Genomic DNA, 20567 nt, shown 5'->3' on the forward strand with positions numbered 1-20567 from the left:
TTTCCTCTTGAATAAGGAAACTATATCTATTATCAAGCTCAATAAGAGGTATACAATTAAAAGTCATCTTCTCTCACTCCTGCCCTAAAACCACCCAGTTCTCTGTCCCAGACCAAGCACTATTACTTTTCTTTTTATTTACGAAAAGAGTAATATACACGTTCTTCTGCATTTTTGCTTTATTTCCTGAACCACCTTGGGGCACTTTTCACATCAGCTCATTTAAAGCTGACCAAAAGCTACATAATATTCTATAGTATAGAGCTACTATTCTTTTAGTTCACCTCTCCACTGATGGACGGTTAGGGTCCACACACGCATGCATACACACACACACGTACACACACATATAAATGTATGTACATATATATGCCACAATGACTGTGTATAGACACATATCATTTTGCCCTTCTGTAAGAATGTAAACATTGAATGTTGGTGTACTCTATTTTTTAAGATTTTACTTATTTATTTGACAGAGTGAGAGATCACAAGCAGGGGGAGCAGAGCACAAGCAGGGGGAACAGCAGAGGGAGAGGGAGAAGCTTACTCCCCGCTGAGCAGGAAGCCTGACTTGAGGCTCCATCCCAGGACCCTGGGATCATGACCTGAGTTGGAGGCAGACACTTAATGGGCTGAACCAACCAGGCACCCCTTGTATCCTCTTCATATAATGTGAAATACATCTGAATATTGCAAGCTTGGATAAAAAAATGTTGTTAAAAAATGAAGGCTTAGTTAACTTCAGAGTAACAATCTTTTGACTATTTCCCACAATATTGTTTCTTGATTCCTTCTTTTAACTTTCACAATCATGTCAAAAGCTGGAGATCCAGGTAACATTCAAAGGTGTACTTAATGTACAGATAGGATATGCTTATATGCCAAACCCTGATTGTTTTCTTAAAATACTTTCCTTGCTATGTTTTTATAAGGCATGATTTTTATGCACTTTCTATAATTTGTGTTATTAGATCACATAACTCTTTTCTCATTCTTGTTTTTGATTGAATAATAAAATAAATCCACTAGATGGTGTATATGAACAGAGAGAAAGAAAGGTTAGTTCATTTTTTCTGCTTTATAGCTCAAGTTCAAAGATTTCTGTTTAAGAAGACTACAAAATTATTTAAGTCTTATTTATTTATTTGACAGAGAGAGAAACAAGAGCAGGAACACAAGCAGGGGGAGTGGGAGAGGGAGAAGGAAGCTTCCTGATAAGCAGGGAGCCCGATGTGGGGCTCAACCCCAGGATCCTGGGATCACGGCCTGAGCCGAAGGAGGAAGTTGAACGCCTGAGCCACCCAGGTGCCCTAACTAAAAATTTCTGATTACGGCTCTCTGCTCTTCCCCATTCGACAGACAGCTGCATCTTCAGGTGCAGTGCCAGCCGCGTGCCCGAGACACGATGGTGAAGGTCGGAGTGAAAGGATTTGGCCGTATTGGGCGCCTGGTCACCAGGACTGCTTTTAACTCTGGTAAAGTGGATATTGTCGCCATCAATGACCCTTTCATTGATCTCAACTATATGGTCTACATGTTCCAGTATGATTCTACCCACGGTAAATTCCACGGCACAGTCAAGGCTGAGAACGGGAAGCTTGTCATCAATGGGAAGTCCATCTCCATCTTCCAGGAGCGAGATCCTGCCAACATCAAATGGGGCGATGCTGGTGCTGAGTATGTTGTGGAGTCCTCTGGGGTCTTCACCACCATGGAGAAGGCTGGGGCTCACTTGAAGGGCGGGGCCAAGAGGGTCATCATCTCTGCTCCTTCTGCTGACGCCCCCATGTTCGTGATGGGTGTGAACCATGAGAAGTATGACAACTCCCTCAAGATTGTCAGCAGTGCCTCCTGTACCACCAACTGCTTGGCTCCTCTGGCCAAGGTCATCCATGACAACTTCGGCATTGTGGAGGGACTCATGACCACCGTCCATGCCATCACTGCCACCCAGAAGACCGTGGATGGCCCCTCTGGGAAGCTGTGGCGTGACAGCCGAGGGGCTGCCCAGAACATCATCCCTGCTTCCACTGGTGCAGCCAAGGCTGTAGGCAAGGTCATCCCTGAGCTGAATTGGAAGCTCACTGGCATGGCCTTCCGTGTCCCCACCCCCAATGTGTCTGTCGTGGATCTGACCTGCCGCCTGGAGAAAACTGCCAAATATGATGACATCAAGAAGGTGGTAAAGCAGGCATAGAGGGCCCCCTCAAGGGCATCCTAGGGGGTACACTGAGGACCAGGTTGTTTCCTGCGACTTCAACAGTGACACCCACTCCTCTATCTTCGATGCTGGGGCTGGCATTGCTCTCAATGACCACTTTGTCAAGCTCATTTCCTGGTATGACAATGAATTTGGCTACAGTAACCAGGTGGTAGACCTTATGGTCCACATGGCCTCCAAGGAGTAAGAGCCCTCTGGACCACCAGCCCCAGCCAGAGCAAGAGGAAGAGAGAGGCTCTCAGCTGCTGGGGAATCCCTGCCCCAACTTATCCCCCAAAACACTGAGAATCTCCCAACCTCCACTATTTCCATCCCAGACCCCCTGAAGAAGGGGAGGGGCTTGGGGAGCCCTACCTTGTCATGTACCATCAATAAAGTATACTGTACCCAGCCAAAAAAAAAAAAAAATTCTGATTATATTTTGGTTTGGGGAGCAAGGGAAAGATGTCCCCATCAAAAACAAAATAAACAAACAAAAACAAAAAAAAGCAGAACCAAAAAAGAATTTTCTGCAGTGTTAAGGTTTCTATTAGTTATTAAAATAGTTAATTCTACAAATTGAATATATAAATTAGAAGACCATATTAAATGAATACAATTTGATTCAGTAAATGTGATGAAAGTTATTTGCCTTCTTAACTCTCTTGACTTCCCTCAGTTGTAATAATAACTTGACTCTATTCCATAGAAATTTTTCATTGTCAAATCATTCCTCCATGTACTGACTACTACTAATGAATTCTGAATATTGTTCTAACCTGGATTTTCTGAAAGCACCCTATATTAGAAAATTAACTCTTCCTTATAATGGACCACACTGGGCTTATAAGTATGGTAATTTAGCAAACCCTTATATTATAAGAAGAAAATATTTTTAACTATTACTATTTTTTTCTCTTTAGCACGTGATCTGATGGCTTTGGTTGAAGGTCATCCAAAGTGTCCATTTGCTGACGATATGCTAGAGCCAGTCGTTTATATAGTGTTCCCCTCAGCATTGCAGGTCTAGGGCTCAGACGCCTGTTCCTCCCCTCCCACCCCACCACACATATTGTTCATTAACTTTCCTGAGATCTCTGAGATCTCTCTGCAATTCTTGAACAGTAGGCTGGTCTGGTCTGAGAATCACCTGTGCTGATCCTAGGTGAATCAGACAGGTGAATTGGTCTGTGGGGTTAAAGTTCTCTGGAGATAAATGGCTTTTCAGGCTGAGCTAATTGTTTCCAACCACTAATTTACATTGGGAGAAATTTGACTTGTTGATAAGTAAAGGGGATTAATTTGACTTCAAATAACAAAGTTAGAGGAAGGCTGGCCACCCACTTAGATAGTTCTTCCCCCACCAGAATCCTTAGTTTAGTTTCTCATGGTAGTCCTTTTTATTTGTGGAAAATGAAGCTAATTCTCCTACATGAGTGGAATTTTCTAGCTGCTTTGTGTTCTATTCTTTTGAGATAAGATATATGTTTAGATTACTGGATTCCAGTATGCACTTGTGTCAGTTGAGTCAGGAATGCATGGATTCCCTTTCTGTTTAAAAGTCAGATAAGGCAAAAAAAAGAGCCTTGGACAAGTTGGCTTTCCTGTTTATTCCTTTCTCCTCTCTCTCCTGAGCCCTTGATAAGAAGGGTTTCAGCCCCCACCAGAACTGGCCTTGCCAAGGTCTCCCATAACCCTTACTTTGTTTGATACAAAGCTCTGTTGTTGTCATCATCTTACGTGGACCCTGAGCATTATTGGATGCTTGGACGCTGTTAGTCATCCTTCTCCTCCTTTAAATACTTCCTTAACCTAGCTACCAAGGCATTACCTTTCCATGGATGTCTCCTATGTCTTTGTCGGATACTCCTCCATCATCTTGGACTGGACCTCCCTCTTCCTCCCTAACTTCTAAACATTGCAGTGCCTTTACACCTGGTCATTGGACCTCCCTTCTTTCTGAGTTACATTCACTCCCCTGATGGTCTCATCCTATCTTTAAGCTTTATTATATACTACCTATATGCGAATGGTTCTCAAAGTTTTTTCTCTGGCTTGTATGTCTCTCTTGACCCTCAAGCTCACGTACCAACTGTTTACTTAACAACTCCATCTGGATGCCCAGTAAACATCTCAAACTTAACATGTCCCACACTGAACCCGGCCCCACCCCCAGCCAGCCAGCTCCCTTTCTTCTCAGTCAGTGGCGACTTCAAGCCAAAAACCTTTGTGTCATCCCTGACTGTTCCTTTTCTCAGGTCTCATATACAGTCCATCACCAATAGCTCTGCGCCAGAGCTATCTGTGTCTTCAAAATATGTCAAAATATGACTACTTACCATTTCCACTGTTGCCACCCTGGTTCCAGCCACCATCATCTTGGGCCTCTATTAATGCAATAATGTCCTAACTGGTCTCCTGGTTTCTACTTCCTACTATTATCTCTTCCCCTAATAGAGTGATCTTTTAAACGTGTAAGCCAGATGATGCTTGTCTTTGTTCCAAGTCTTTAATCTCACCAAGGGTAAAAGCCAAAGTATGGAAAATGGTCTAGCAGGTTCTGCCTAATCTCTGATCTCCCTCCTCCCCTGAACCCCTCCTAGACACTCAGTCTGTGTGACTGCCTGGGCCTGCTTTCCAGGCTGCCTCAAGGTCTTTGTACTTTCTTCTCCCTCTGATTCAACTGCTCACAGTTTTCTCCCTCATTTTAAGTTCTAGCTCAAAGGTCACTTTCTCAAAGAGAACTTGACTACCCTGTTTAATGTTGCCTAAAATCTTTGAACACTTCCGTTCTCAGCCTCATTTTTCTTGAGGGCACTGATCTCATCTGGCCTTCTTTCTATTTTACTGAATTATTTTCTTTATTGTTAATACCGCTCTGGGTCCTCCCCCTGCCACCCTCCCCAACACACACACACTCAAAATGAGTCCCTTGAGGGAAGGAAATTTTATGTTCACAGTTATACTTTTTTTTTTTTTTAATTTGACAGAGAGAGATCACAAGTAGGCAGAGTGGCAGGCAGAGAGAGAGAGAGGAGGAAGCAGGCTCCCCGCTGAGCAGAGAGCCCGATGCGGGGCTCAATCCCAGGATCCTGGGATCATGACCTGAGTGGAGGGCAGAGGCTTTAACCCACTGAGCCACCCAGCGCCCCCACAGTTGTACTTTTAATGCTGGAAAAGTGCCTGCCATATCATAGAAATGTTTGTGTTACTGGATACCATGATCGAGGAGGACTGAAGCATTCTATTTATGTCTAAGAATTAAAACTAGTATATGAACTTTTGTTTGGTTGACTATTCAACAAACATTAATTGAGCATCTACTCTGTGCCAGGCACACTGCTTGGCACTGAGCTTAGAGAGATGAACAAAACATGGCCCCATGATGTTAGAAGCTCATGAACCTCTCTCTGTTGAAATTTTTATTTTGCAATATTTCATATATACAAAAATGATATAAAATAATATATATTATTTACATTAAAAATATATAAATAATAACAAATCCTTCTATGCCCACCTTATACATGAAGAAATAAAACATTTAAGGTGCACGTAAGTCCCCATTTTACCCCTCTCCAATTGCATCTCCTCCCTTGCTGCCAGAGATAACTGCTGAATTTGGTTTTTATCATTCCCATGCATTTTAAAAATATTTTTGCTACATATGGAACCCTAACTCACACATAGTATTATGATGTTTAAATGGTATGAAATTCAGGTCTTTTGCTTTACTCAGTGTTATTTGTGAGATTGTGAAATTCATCTGTGTGGCACCAGTCCCACTGAGACCCACTGCTACACATCCAGTACCAAGTTACTGAGTATTAAGATATGAGCATCTTTGGGTGCCTGCGTGGCTCAGCCGGTTGGGCGTCTGCCTTCAGCTTGGGTCATGATCCTGGAGTTCCAGGATCAAGCCCTACATTAGGCTCCCTGCTCATCAGGGAGTCTGCTTCTCCCTCTCCCTCTGCCCCTCACCAACTCCTCTCTCTCTCTCTCATACTTTCTCTCTGCCTCTCTTTCAAATAAATAAAATCATTGAAAGAAAAAAAAAAAAGATATAGCATCTTCAACTTTACTTAATATGTTCTTATTTTCCAAAGTAACCTCCTATTACTGCCAAGTTCTCCAAAGTGTTTAGATCAATTTACAGTCCCACCAGCAGGATATGAAATTTACCATTTCTCCATATACATGCAGTTTTTAATCTCTAAATGTATACTTGTCCTAGGGCATAGCTTTGTTGACCTCAACAGTTAGCTATTAAAAAACACAACTTACCTATGTCCTAACTCTTTGTATACTACCCCTCAAAGTAGAGCATCTCCCACTTCTCTGAATAAGTCCAGAATAGCATCCTGTAGCATGAGTACAGGTGTGGTTTCTCCTGCCATTTCCCCAACTGGTATAGCCAGGACCCAAAACATCCCTAACTGATCCTAGCTCCTTTCCACTGACCTTGGGGATAGCTGTTTCCATCTCCTACTAACCCCCTTCTTCAGATTCTAAAAAGATCTGGTCATTGTCCCCTGGGCATTTAAAATTTACACTAAAAAGAAGTTTGAAATCTGAATCCCTGGTTTCATAGAGCAAATGCAGAATGAGTTAAATGGAGCCAAGTCCATTACTATTAAGGAGTGATAATGGCCTGAACTTTACACCTCTGACTACAGCTGTGAAACATTTTTTGCCACCATAATAGCAAACTACTCCACACACAGTGGCTCCCAATAACAAACATTTATTCTTGCCCTAGTTAACTTCAGCGGGGCTGGTGTAGGCTCATCTGGGGTGGGCAGCTCTGGTAATTTTGAAAAGTTGCAAGCTGGTTGGCTTTGGTGTGGGTTCAGGTCTCCACATTTTTCATTCTGAGGCCTAGGGGAAAGGCCAACCTGGGCATGGTCTTCTGACAGATCACTGGAGCACAAGAGCATGGGTCTACCATTCAAACATATTTAGAGCTGCTATTCTTATCACACATTGATATCCCAGTGGCCAAAGCATGCCTCATGGCCAAGCCCAAAGATAGGAAAAGAGACTTCATTACAAGAGAGAGGTGGAGGGGGCTGTATATTTGCTGAACAATATCCCAGTCCAATGCAAATTAGCAACACTTTAGAAACAAGATAAATTCTGTGATTCACAGAACATTTTTGCTTTCATGACCACCACACAGCAAATATATCAAACCAAGTGTCAGGAGTTAATGGAATAACAACTAGAACCAAAGCCCTTTCGTGCATGTGTCCATGCATATGCTCTTCCTCTTCTTCTACCAAGAACACACTCTCTGCGTATGTAGCCATCATCTCCTTACTCCATCGTCAGTGACAGAGGACAGAGCTATTTGGTTTGGAGTGTGGCTTCAAATGTTTATTCTTTGGAAAAAATGGGGCAAGTAATCATTTTGGTTCTCCTTTCACCTTCCATCTCTGCCAGCCCAGTCAGAATCAACCGTCTCCAATTACCCCTTTCCTGATGTACATCGATTTAAGAAACCTTTTTGTTTCTCTCCCTTAAAGAATCAACTTAATAAATGAAAACACGAGTCCATATCTTCGCCGTAATGAGAGTCTATGTAGTTAGATGTGAAAACTTCTTTGACTTTTTAAAACATCTAAGAATAGAACTGATAGACAAGTTGTAGCATATTATTTCAATAGAATATTCTATACATAATGAAAACTTACTGTGTAGTATTTACTACATGTAGTTGAGCAAATTATAGCTAACATTCAACAACATGTGAATCTCACAAACATAATGTTGATTGAAATAAGTCAGGAACAAGAGAATATGTACTTTAATTCCATTTATATCAAGTTTAAAAACCAGGCAAAAATAAACTAATGTTTGGGGATGTATGCTTAGTTGGAAGAACTGTAAAAAAAAAAAAAAAAGCAAGAAGATGATTTTCATCAAAGTCAGGATAGCGATTACCTTTGTTGGGGATGGTATAGTGACTAGGAAAGAGAAGGCATCTTCTCAGGTGCAAGCAGCAATCCATTTCTTGACATTGGTGGCAATTACATGGATATTGTTTGTGATAAGTCATCAGAGCTGTACACGTCTGTTTTTGAATCTTTGTAAGTATTATATTTCACTATAAAAGTGTCTAAGGATTCCAAGATATTTGATCCCATAAACTTAATCTTACAAGCCATAAGATGTAATAACATACTTTGTCTCTAGTTTCAACTCTTGGTTAATTCCATCCACAAACTCAATGCCTTCTCTGTGTCTATGTTCTTTTTGTTAACTTTTGTGGGATTTTTCTTGTGCATTGTTGTCCATCCAGATTGGATAGGTAGATCCCATTCTGACTCTCATATAGATCAGACCAAAGGCCATTCATCTTTGTCTGCATCTAGTAATTGTGCCCTAGATCCACCCAGACTTCTTTCAGGTACTCATTTGGTCTTGAAAGAGACTGGATGGCGGCCTGCACTAATGAAAATCCATCAGGTAGAGGGGGGTCAGATATGACACACAAGCAGAGGTCTCTCTTTTTTGGGCCCCCAGATTTGTAAACCTAATGTTTATTATTTCTTCTTTTGTACTTTATCTCAAGATTTCCTGCTTTAAAACCATTTTTCTTATTGTATCTCAAAAACAAGGTTAAGGTGAGAGAGACTCCTTAATCTGCTGTAATGGTATCTTGTACATTCAGGCACATGTGATATAGGTGATTTTTTGAGAGGTTAGTCTTGACAATCCTCTTTAACTATATTGTTGATATGACTAAAAAAGAAAAAAATTGTTAATGGGTACGAATGGGGAATGGGTCACCCTAATTACCTGATTTTTCCCATTAAGTGATGATTAACCCTCTCCATGAATTGGATCTGTTGACTCTAGAGCAAGTGTATGATTACTCAGATGAACAGACTGCATGGTATCTCATCAGGATTTTTTTCTCAGGGCTGTAAGATTATATTGAATATTATCTCGCTTCACTTTTTTTAAAAAATATTTTTTTTATTTATTTGAGAAAGAGACAGGGAGAGAGAGTATGAGCGAGAAGGCCAGAGAGAGAAGCAGACTCCCCGTGTAGCTGGGAGCCCGATGAGGGACTTGATCCCAGGACTCCAGGATCATGACCTGAGCTGAAAGCAGTCGCTTAACCAACTGAGCCACCCAGGTGCCCTCGCTTCACTTTTTAAAAAAGATTTTATTTGTATTTTAGAGAGTTCATAAGGTGAGGAGGGACAGAGGGCTAGGGAGAGGTAGAGAATCTCAAGCAGACTCTGCTGAGCTCAGAGCCTGAACCAGGGAGCGATTTCACGACTCTGTGATCATGACCTGAAACAAAATTGAGCTGGACACTTAACTGACTGAGCCACCCAGGCTGTTTTTCACTTTTTAAAATATTGCACTTTACCAATCATCTGTAGTCTAGGAATCAGGATAGCATTCACAGTGGCAATACACTGATAAAAATATAAATCGCTTGGATAATTTTAATTTTACAGAATAAACCAAAAGGAAAATATAGATGTTTCTAAACTTTACACGTTAAATATAAAACTTCAGAAGTCATATGTAGTCCTGAAAACACTGTGATTGTCAAACTAATCAAAGTCCTTCTGAATTCCTTAGTCAGAAAAGTTAGGAAATTTTATTTTATTTTTAAAGAGTTTACTTATTTATTAGAGAGAGAACACAAGCAAGGGGGAGAGGCAGAGGGAGAAGCAAACTCCCCATTGAGTGGGAAGACCGACTCTGGGCTCAATCCCAGGACCCTGATATCATGACCTGAGCTGAAGGGTGATGCTTAACCTACTGAACCACCCAGGTGCCCAACCACCATGGTTTTTAAAACCTCTATTCCAAATGGACATATAAAATGAAATACTATAGAAGTTTTTATCATTTTAGGGAAATGGGATGCCTTCACTTATTCATTAATTCACTAACCATTTACTGGTGCCAGGAGCATGGTAAGTACTTGAATAGAGATAACACATGTGGAAGAACAAAGAGATACCCAACCAGCCTGCTCAGAAAGAGGAAGGGCCAGGGAAGTCTCTACACCAGAGCTGACCAGAAGTGATACTTGGACTGAACCCTAACAGACCAAAAGGAGTCACCCAGCCAGAAAAAGAAGAAAAATGGCATTCCTTACAAAGAAGGTAACCTATGCGATGCATGGGAGTCAGAAAATATGGCACATTCAAGGACGTATGAGTAATTGAGTGTGTAAGGTGCAGACTGGAAGAATCAGAAAGAAGTTGAGAGGTGAACAGGAGCCTGGTCACAGCCGGCCTTGGGGTCAAGCTATGGTGTAGGACCTACATCAGGAATAGGGAGTTATTGAAGGGTATGAAGTATGAACATGATGGCACTTGAATTTTTAGGAAGATTACTTTAGTAGCTCAGAGGAGAATATTTGGGAGGCAAGATAAGAGATGGATAAAGCTGATGAGGAGAGAAGAAATCAAGCAGGATTTTTAGATGCGAGAGATATTTAGGAGGTGGTTTTGGTAGAACGTGGTGACTCCTTATGAGAGCTGAGAGCAGGGGAGCAGGAAGTTTGCAAAGAAATGCAGGGCTAGTGAGGGGCATAGAGGAGGCTGCCCAGCTGTGTGCTGAGAGCTGAGCTGAGGACGGACACCATGAGCTAATGGCTCCCATACACAGGGTTGAGTGATGTCCTTAGTGTGGTTTTATATGCAAAGAAGGCTGGACTGATCCACATTTGGGTAAGTACTGCAGAAGGAAAATGGAGCAAGAGGAGTGAAACGCTGAAGCTGTTACTGAAGCGACAGGTTGAAGTGCTGAGGCCAAGCAAGATGGCAATGGAGGCAAAACAGGAGAAAAGTCAGACACATGGAGTGAGTGGGATAGGCCCTGTCCCAATCCTGGTGAATAAGCAGGTATACTTGGAACAATAAGGATAACAGGAGTTCGTGGTAGGAAAGTGGAGTGTGTGGCTTAAGACTTTACAGGTGAAGCAGCTGCAGGCAATAATACAGAAGAGAGGGTGAGTTGTTGATACCCGTGTGGAGATGAAGGGCGTTGGCAGGGTCATCCACATGAACACCGAAAACAGCAGTATTATGGTAGATTTGGGGTAGAGAGAAAAATCATGAACCATACTCCACAATCTCTGGTTCACATCAGAGAACAATGAGAACAACAAGAAGGGGCAGGGATAGAAAATTCGAGAGGCACAAGTTTCCAGGAAGGTTTCTGACAGGAGTTTGGCAGCATTTGCATAGGCAAGTGCTGATTGTTATTGAACACTTGCTGTGTGCCAGGTTCTGTTCTAAGTACTTTGCAGACTCTAAACTCGTTTCATTCTCAATGAGGTAAGTACTATTATTACCCCAGATGAGAACACTGAGAATCTGTGACATTTAATAACTCGCTCAAGGTACATAGCCATGATTCCAGTTCAGGTAGTTTGGCTCCAAAGTCCACTTAACCCATGCCATTGTCCTGCTGGTTCTGTTGAACAAACGTAACCAGCCCTGTGGGTAACTGGAAATTTCAGGAGCAAAAAGCCTCCACTTAAGAGTGTAGAAAGGAGGTCAGTTTGTGCTTGGGGTTCATTCAAAAGAGGCAGAACATGACTGGTCCTTGATGGCATCAACTCCTTTATGTTTTCCAGAGTCTATTTTATTTTGCATTTAAACATAATAGTATGTCTTTCAACTATGTGTTAATATGTAAACTCCCTCAGACCTTTTTAGAAGTGGGTGCAGGGACTTTTAAAATAAATAGTTACATTAATATTAACTGTCACTACTCAGTTACATAAGGGATTAATTTTGCATCTTTCAGAGAACTGAGATACATTCTGAGAATGGCAATAAGGAAAATAAAACATACAGTCTTTTCTTTTTCTTTTTTTTAACATGCAGTCTTGAAAACTACATGGTTCTGGTTTTTCCTGTAGCATTACTAAGCTTTACAGCAAACTGGTTTATTTGAGGTTTATGCTGCTTGTTGGAAGAAATTCTCCTCTATTTTTCTTTTTTTAATTTTTGTTACCTGATAGGCACTATCATAAACACCAAGAGCCCAAGAATGTTAGAAAGCATTGTAATCCAAAGGAGAAGCCTACTTTGCTTGGCTCATATTAGTTCTATTTATCTTCTTAGATTTAAGGTCCAAAGAGTCTTTGAATAAAGTACTAACCCTATGAAACACTGAGAAACCAGCTTCCTTGTCATACAGAGCTACCACCCTTCATGAAAAGTGTGGCTCTAAGAAGTGTAGACATGAAGAAAATATGGATTTATACAAAAGGCAATTTATGGTGTAGTGATAAGCCATACCATGGACTTATATTGGAAGTCTACATCTCACAATGACATTTAAGAATTCTGGCACATATAGGGGCGCCTGGGTGGCTCAGTGGTTAAAGCCTCTGCCTTCAGCTCAGGTCATGATCTCAGGGTCCTGGGATCGAGTCCCGCATCAGGCTCTCTGCTCAGCAGGGAGCCTGCCTCCTCCTCCTGTCTCTCTCTGCCTGCCTCTGCCTACTTGTGATCTGTCAAATAAATAAATAAAAAAAAATCTTTAATAAAAATAAAAGAAAAAAAAAGAATTCTGGCACATATAAAATGGGTTCTTTCAAGATGTGATTCAGGTTTCATTTAGAAATGCATGTATTGAAGCATACCGCAAGGAGTTTATGCTAATTGTGAATGGGACCTTGGACAGTTTAATCCAAATTAAGAGTGGATTTGTCAGATGTAGGTAAATATGAGTAACTGGAAAAACCAAGTGATTTCTTTTTTTTATCTGGAAGGTTCAGAGAGGCAGCTTTTAAGAAAACGCTATTGACTCTTCAAGGTAGCTGTTCTGGTTCAGCTTTGGTTTATAAAATAACTAGTATTTAGGCTAAATAGTCCTACACAAGGGGAGAGAAGGGAAATGGGAAAATTATTAATAAAGATGATCCTTTACTTCTATCACCACTCCACTCTGGAAAAAATTATTTTGTAGTCTGGGAATAAAGCAGAAGGAAAGGCAATGGAATTCAACACAAACCAGTTTAAGTAATGCTTTTTCATTTTGGAAAGCTCTGAGTTCCTTGCTAACCTCTATCTGCATGATGGGGGTGGTGGGAGCAGCCGGTAGAAATAGGTATAAGTTGCCTTCTTTCTTCCCAGGTTGTTAATTATATACTTGAATTTTAGGTTTATTGTTCTCTTGCTTGTGCGTATAGTTTTAACCAATGGATTGCTTAGTTTTACATAATTTTGAACTTTATATATGTGCAATCAAGCTGTTTGTTTTCTTCTATAATTCGTCTTTTTTCCCCATTCAAAATTATCTTCTGAAAAAATTTTTTAAATATTTATTTATTTGACAGACAGATCACAAGTAGGCGGAGAAGCAGACAGAGAGAGGAAGGGAAGCAGAGGACCCTGGGATCATGACCTGAGCTGAAGGCAGAGACTTTAACCCACTGAGCCACCCAGGCACCCCATCTTCTGAAATTTATCGGTGTTGAGGCATGTAGCAATAATTCACTTAGTCTCTGTCATTATAGAATCTTCTATCTTAGGGGTATGTTGTAATTTATAAACTTTATTTTAGAAGAACACTGAAATTTTTGTGGGTTTTTATAGATATTTTTGCGAGGGAAGGGAGTAGGTTTTGTAGGGTTTTTTTGTCGGCCTTGCTCTCACAAACATGGCTGCCTTTGAACATTCTTGTATATCTCCTTGGTACTTATGTGCAAAGGTTGCTCTAAGTATTTACCTAGAGGTAGAATGTTAAGGCATTGGGTATGTGCATCTTTATTTACTGGATAATACCAATTTGTTTTCTCTAGTACTAATTTACACTCACCCCTGCAGTATAAGAGTATTTGAAAGTCTCTCTAACACTTGTAGCTATCCATCTTTTTAGTTACTGCCAGTGTGACTGGTTATGAACTAGTATTTCATGTAGTTTTAATTTACATTTCCCATCTTTATTACCAGTCTTGCTGTGTTTCTGGGAAATGCCCATTTGTGTCTTTTGCTCACTTTTTTCTCTTGGGTTATTTGTCTTTCTCTGAATGATTTTGAGTTCTTTAAGTTCCCTTGTGTGTCCCATATACTCTGAAAACTAATCCTTTCTAGGTGTATATATCACATATAATTTCCACACTAGTTATGGCTTTGTGGGATTTATTAATGAAAGAATTATTCATTTTAATGTAGTTCATGTCATCAAATTTTTTAAATATCTTCATAAAAAAGTTTTTAACTACAATGAGATATGTATTTCTGCTTATCAAATCACCAAAAATCCAAAAGTTTGATAACATACTGTGTTGATGAAGGTATCCTGAGACAGACACTTTTGTGTCTTGCAAGTAGGAGTATGAAGTGGAGCAACCATTATAGAAGACATCCTCTGATTTTTTTTTTCAGGGTTTGCTCTAGAATGTTTTAATGCTCTAGAATTTTTAAAGATACTCTTACCTCTTTTGAGATAATTTACTCTACAGTATTAACTTCTAAAAGTTAAAGTTTTGCCTCTCATATTAAAATCCTTATTTCAATCTGAATTCCTTTAATGCATTTCCAAAAACATTTTGTAATTTTCTTCATAATTGTCTTAACATATTGAAATTATTGTGTTTTCTTTCTTCATGGTCTGTTAAGGTCAGATTAGAGTGATAACATTAACTTGACCTTGTTCTTGAAAAAAACCCAACTTGATCATGGTGTACATTGCTCAATTTAGTTTGTGAATATTTTCTTATTGATTTTTGTATCTATTCATAAGGGAGATTTATCTAGAATTTTCCTTGGTTTTGGTATCAAATTATTATTTTTTGGTATCAAATTATTTTAGCTTACTAAAATTAATTGTGGTTTTTTTTTTCCTGTCTTCTGGAAGACAATTACAATTGCTTTTTCTTCTTAGAGAACTTGCCTTATAAAATTTGTACCTGGTGCTTTCTATGTGAGAAAAAAGCTTTACTGATTTAATTTCTATAATGGTTACAGGATCATTATAATGATTCAGTTTTTTAAATTTTTTTCTTAAATTAGTTTTTCTAGTTATATTTTTCTAGCAACTTCTTGTTTTATTTTTTCAAATTTACTACCATAAGTGAATACTTACATAATTATCCTATATTTTAATTTCTTAATTTCTTACATGTGAAGTAGTGCCCCCTTTCATTGTGATATTGTTAGTCCTTTCTGCATTTTTGTCATGATCTAAACTTGCTAAAGTTTTCTCATTTTTATTACTCATTCAAAGACCAATACTGGGTTTTTTTATTTGCTCTATTATACATTTACTTTTTATTTCATTAATTTCTGCTCTTGCCATTATTACTTCTACTTCTTTTGTGTCTGTTTTGCTGATCTTTCCTAACTTTTTATGCTGAGTGCTTAGCTCATTAATTTTCCATCTTTTTTTTCCTTCCTCATATAAGAAAATAGGGCTATAAATATCTCTCCATGCCATAATACCAACATTCTATATGATTTGAAATTTTGTTTTTATTATTTTTTAAGTTCTTTTATGCTCCCTTTTTACTCATGAGTTATTTAGATACTTTGTGTACTTTAAAATTTCCAGATGTATATGGTTTTCTCCTTATCATTTTGTTATTGGTTTCTAACTTAATTATATTATGATAAAGGAATAATAAACAATACTGATTTTTTTTGAAATTTGCTGAGATTGACTTTATGGCTTAGTATGTGGTTAGTCTTCTAGATTTTTTTTGTGCTTGAAAACAATATGTATTCTCTAAGGGCAAGTGCGGATATGTATGTGCGTATTCTCTAATTGGCAAGTGTGTATACATAACACACACACACACACACACATTCCAAATTCAAGCTTGCCGATATATGTATTCAAAGTGATTTTTTTTTTCTTTGCTTTTGGCTGTTTGAGCTGTTGTTTGCTAAGAGACTGTATTATCATACCATAATGGTAGATTTTTCAATCTCTTGTTATAGTTATTTCAGTTTTTCACTCTACATTTTGAAGTTATCTTATTAAATGCACATGTTCCAAACTTGTGATTTTAACCTTTTGTCATTATGCAGAAATTTTATTTTTGTATCTGGTGATGCTTTTTTCTATTATTTTGTTAGTACCAATATGTCTATGTTACCCAATTTTTTATTAGTATTGATTTGGTAGATATATTTTATAATACTTTTGCTTTGCCTCAATATGTTTAGATATGATTATCGTAAACAACTAAATGTGTATGCTCGTTTATTTGATTCCAGGTAACAACATTTGTCTTTTAATTATAGTAGTCAATTTACACATATTATGTTTATCAATATATTCTGATTTATTTTTATCCTATTTTGGCTTTCTGTTTGTTCTACCCTTTCTCTCTTTTTCTCCTTGCTTCTCTTCTTTTGGGTTAACTGGATGTTTTATTGATATATTTTGTTGTTGTTGTAAACGTATTCACTTCATTTATTCTCATTATCACTTTGAAACTTATACCTTACTATGTTTTTTATGATTATTTCTAGAAATTTAATGTATATCATAACAAGTGAGAATTAATCTAGATCTTCACCTTTCCTTATAATATATGAACCCTACAATGCCTTAATTCCAGTGACCCTTAATGAAATATTTCGGCAACCAACATCTCTGTTTTTGCCCAGGATTGAAGATATTCTTGTTTGTAAGACTTTCAGTTTTAAAATCAAAAAACTCCAAGGCAAACAAGGATGAGTTAGTTGGTCACCCCACATGTGCGATTATGGCTCAAATTTTTTTAACGCCACAGATTCGAATTAGGTATTATTTTATGCAGTTTTCCCCCAGATTTACACATGTTTACATTGCTTGGATAATTAATTCTTCCACCTTCGACCATCCTTTTGAGATTATTTTTCTTCCTCCTTTAGCTCTCAGTAATATTTTGTTGATGAAAGAAGATAGGTACAAATAAAGATATACTATATTATTTTATTTATGTAAAATTCAGGAATAGGCGAAACAAACTTGTGAGAGAAATCAAAAATAGTGATTAACCTCAAAGGAGAGGTGTGGGAGTTGCTATTGACTGAAAAGTCACAAGGGAACTCTTTGAGGTAGTGGAAATATCTTGATATAGGAAGCGGTCACACGGATATAAGTATACACACACACACACGCATGTGTATGTATAGTCATTAAACTGTACACTTAATATTTGCACAATTTACTATATGTAAATTATTCAGTAAAGTACTGTTTCAAAAAAAACAAAAACAAAAACTCATGGGTACTTGGGTGGTTCAGTAGGTTAAGTGCCTGTCTTCGGCTCAGATCATGATCCTGGAGTCCCAGGATTGAGTCCCGCATCAGGCTTCCTGCTCAGTGGGGAGTCTGCATCTCCCTCTGCACTTTACCCTACTTGCTCGTGCTCTCTCTCACTCTCTCACACTCTCAAATAATAAAAATAAATAAAATCTTTAAAAAATTAAACTAAAGGGCACCTGGGTGGCTCAGTTGGTTAAGCCTCTGCCTTCCACTCAGGTCATGATCTCAAGGTCCTGGGATTGAGCCCCACATTGGTCTCTCTGCTCAGCAGGGAGCCTGCTTCTCCCTCTCTCTCTGCCTGCCTCTCTGTCTACTTGTGATCTCTCTGTCAAATAAATAAATAAAATCTTTTTTAAAAATTAAGCTAAAATAAAAATTAAAAATAAGAAAACACATAAGCATCCAGGAATGAATGAACTATTTCAGTTACCACTATCAAGTTTTGGTAAGGAAGCAAGTTAGGTAAAACTAAGATGCATAACCAAAACAAAATTAACCAATCCTTTCATTTAGGGTAAAAAAGAACTTGAATTAAAAAGTTAATTCAAACTTTTATTAAAAAACTTTTGGTGCAGCTCTGTTGGTGGCAGTCTGAGTTTTTAATCTCTAAAAAAGTATAATTATAAAAAACTAGAAGATTTTGCCAAGATTAAGAACAAGACAAGGATGTCACGACTCACCACTTCTTTTTAATATAGTGAAAGTCCTAGTTAATGAAATAGGACAAGAAAAGGAAATAAAAGGTACACAGTTTGGGGAAAATGAAATAAAATTGTTTTTGTTCACAGATGAAATGACAGACTATATAGAAAATTTGAAAGAATCAACCAAAAACTCCTGAAACTAAGAAGCATTTGTAGTAAGATTGCAGGATACAAGGTTAATATAAAAAGCCAATAGCTATCCTCTCTACCACAATGAACAAGTGGAATTTGAAATTAAAAAAAAAAAAAACAACTAGTATTTACATTAGCATGCAAAAAAGTTAAATACTCAAGTAAGTCTAACAAAATAAAATACAACATTTTGTAAAAAGACAATCTATACAAGGAAAACTATAGAAGTCTGAAGAAAGAAATCAAAGCTAAATAAATGGAGAGCTATTCCATGTTGATGGATAGGAAGACTCAATATTGTCAAGCTCTCAGATCTTCCCAACTTGATCTATAGATTTAACACCGTTCCAGTCAAAATCCCAGCAAGTTATTTCGTGGATAGGGGCAAAATGATTCTAAAGTTTATGTGGAGAGGCCAAAGACTCAGAATAACCAAGGCAATATTGAAAGGAAGAAACAAAGTTGGGGACTTCAACTTCAAGACTTACTATTAAGCTACAGTATTCAAAACAGTGTGGTACTGATGAAAGAATAGACAGATCAGTGAAATAGAATAGAAAGCCCAGAAATAGACCCACACAAATAGAGTCAACTAATCTTTGACAAAGGAGGAAAGAATTCAATGGAGAAAAGATAGTTTTTCCAATAAATGGTGCTGGAACAACTGGATATGCACATAAAAAAACAAACAAAGTGAACTAGACACAGAAGAACATTATATCCTTCACAAAAAATAAGACAAAATAGATTATTGACCTAAACATAAAATGCAAAAGTATAAAGCTCCTAGAAGATAACAGGAGAAAACTTAGATACCTTAGGTAGGGTGATGATAACATCAAAGGCACAGTCCATGAAAGAAATGATCAATAAGCTGTACTTAAAAATTTCTGTTCTGGTAAAGACACTGTCAAGATGACCAGAAGATAAGACACAGACTGAGAGAAAGTATTTGCAAAAAACTTGTCTGATAAGCTTGTTATCTGAAATATACAGTGAACTATTAAAGTTAACAATAATAAAGCAAAGAACCCAAATAAAATATGACCAAAAGACTTTAAAAGACACCACACCAAAAAAGAGAAACAAATGGCAAATGAACATATGAAAAGATGCCCAATATCATGTCATTAAGGAAATGCAAATTAAAATAATGAGATACCACTACACGCTTCACAGAATGGCCAAAATCCAGAAGACTGACAACACTAAGCGCTGGTGAGGTTGTCTGCAGCAGGAACTCTTGTTCATTGCAGGCGGGAATGCAAAATGGTCCAGCCACTTCAGAAGAGAGTTTAGCAGTTTCTTACAAACTAATCATACTCTTACCATATGAATCAACAATTGTATTTCTTGATATTTACCCAAATGAGTTGAAAACTTACGTCCATATAATATCTTGCACACAGATATTTATGGTAGCTTTTATTCATAGTTGCTGAAACTTGGAAGCAACCAAGATATCCTTTAATAGGGGACTAGATAAATAAACTATGGTATATCAAAAAATGAAATATTATTTAGTGCCAGAAAGAAATGAGCTAACAAGCCATGAAAAGACATAGAGGAAACTTAAATGCATATTACTATGTGAAAGAAGCCAATCTGAAAGAGCCACATACTGTGTGATTCCAAGTATATGACATTTGGCAAAGGCAAAACGATGAGACGGGAAAAAGATCAGTGGTTACCAGGGCTTTGTGGAGAGGCAGGTTCGCGATGAGTAGGCAAAGTACAGAGAATTTTGGGGGCAGTAAGACTATTCTATATAATACCATAACAGTGATTTCATATCATTATATATTTGTCCAAACCCATAAAATGCATAACACCAAGAGTGAACCCTAACATGAACTATTAATTTTGATGATAATGATGTGTCAGTGTAGGTTTGAAGATTTTAACAAATGTACCACTCTAGGACAGGATATTGATAGTGGGGAAGGCTGTGCATGTATGGGGGTAAAATACATATAGAAAATCTCTGGGGCTTTTGCTCAATTTTACTATGAACCTAAAACTGCCCTAAAAAATAAAGTCTTAAAAAAAAAAAAAAAAGAGTGTTTTTCTCCCTTATGTTTCAAAGGTAATTTTACGAGGAATATTTATGGGCCAAAAGTTGTAGCACTTGTTTACTCCACTGTTTCTGCCAAAAATCAGCTGTTAGTTTGGCAGTCCTTTTCTGGCTTCTTTTTTTCTTCAGTATTCTACAGTTTCAGCATGTTTATGTCTAGGTATCCATCCCTTCCTTCTTACCTTGTTTGGGATTACTTTAT

At 38.1% G+C, this 20567-nt stretch overlaps 1 pseudogene; it reads left to right on the top strand.

Moving 5' to 3' along the window:
* Positions 1-1393: 1393 nt before the first annotated feature.
* Positions 1394-2632, top strand: LOC116870701 (annotated as a pseudogene).
* Positions 2633-20567: the final 17935 nt, after the last annotated feature.

Source organism: Lontra canadensis, unplaced genomic scaffold, assembly GCF_010015895.1.
Source record: "Lontra canadensis isolate GAN:19392208 unplaced genomic scaffold, GSC_riverotter_1.0 scaffold1, whole genome shotgun sequence".
Classification (NCBI taxonomy): domain Eukaryota; kingdom Metazoa; phylum Chordata; class Mammalia; order Carnivora; family Mustelidae; genus Lontra; species Lontra canadensis.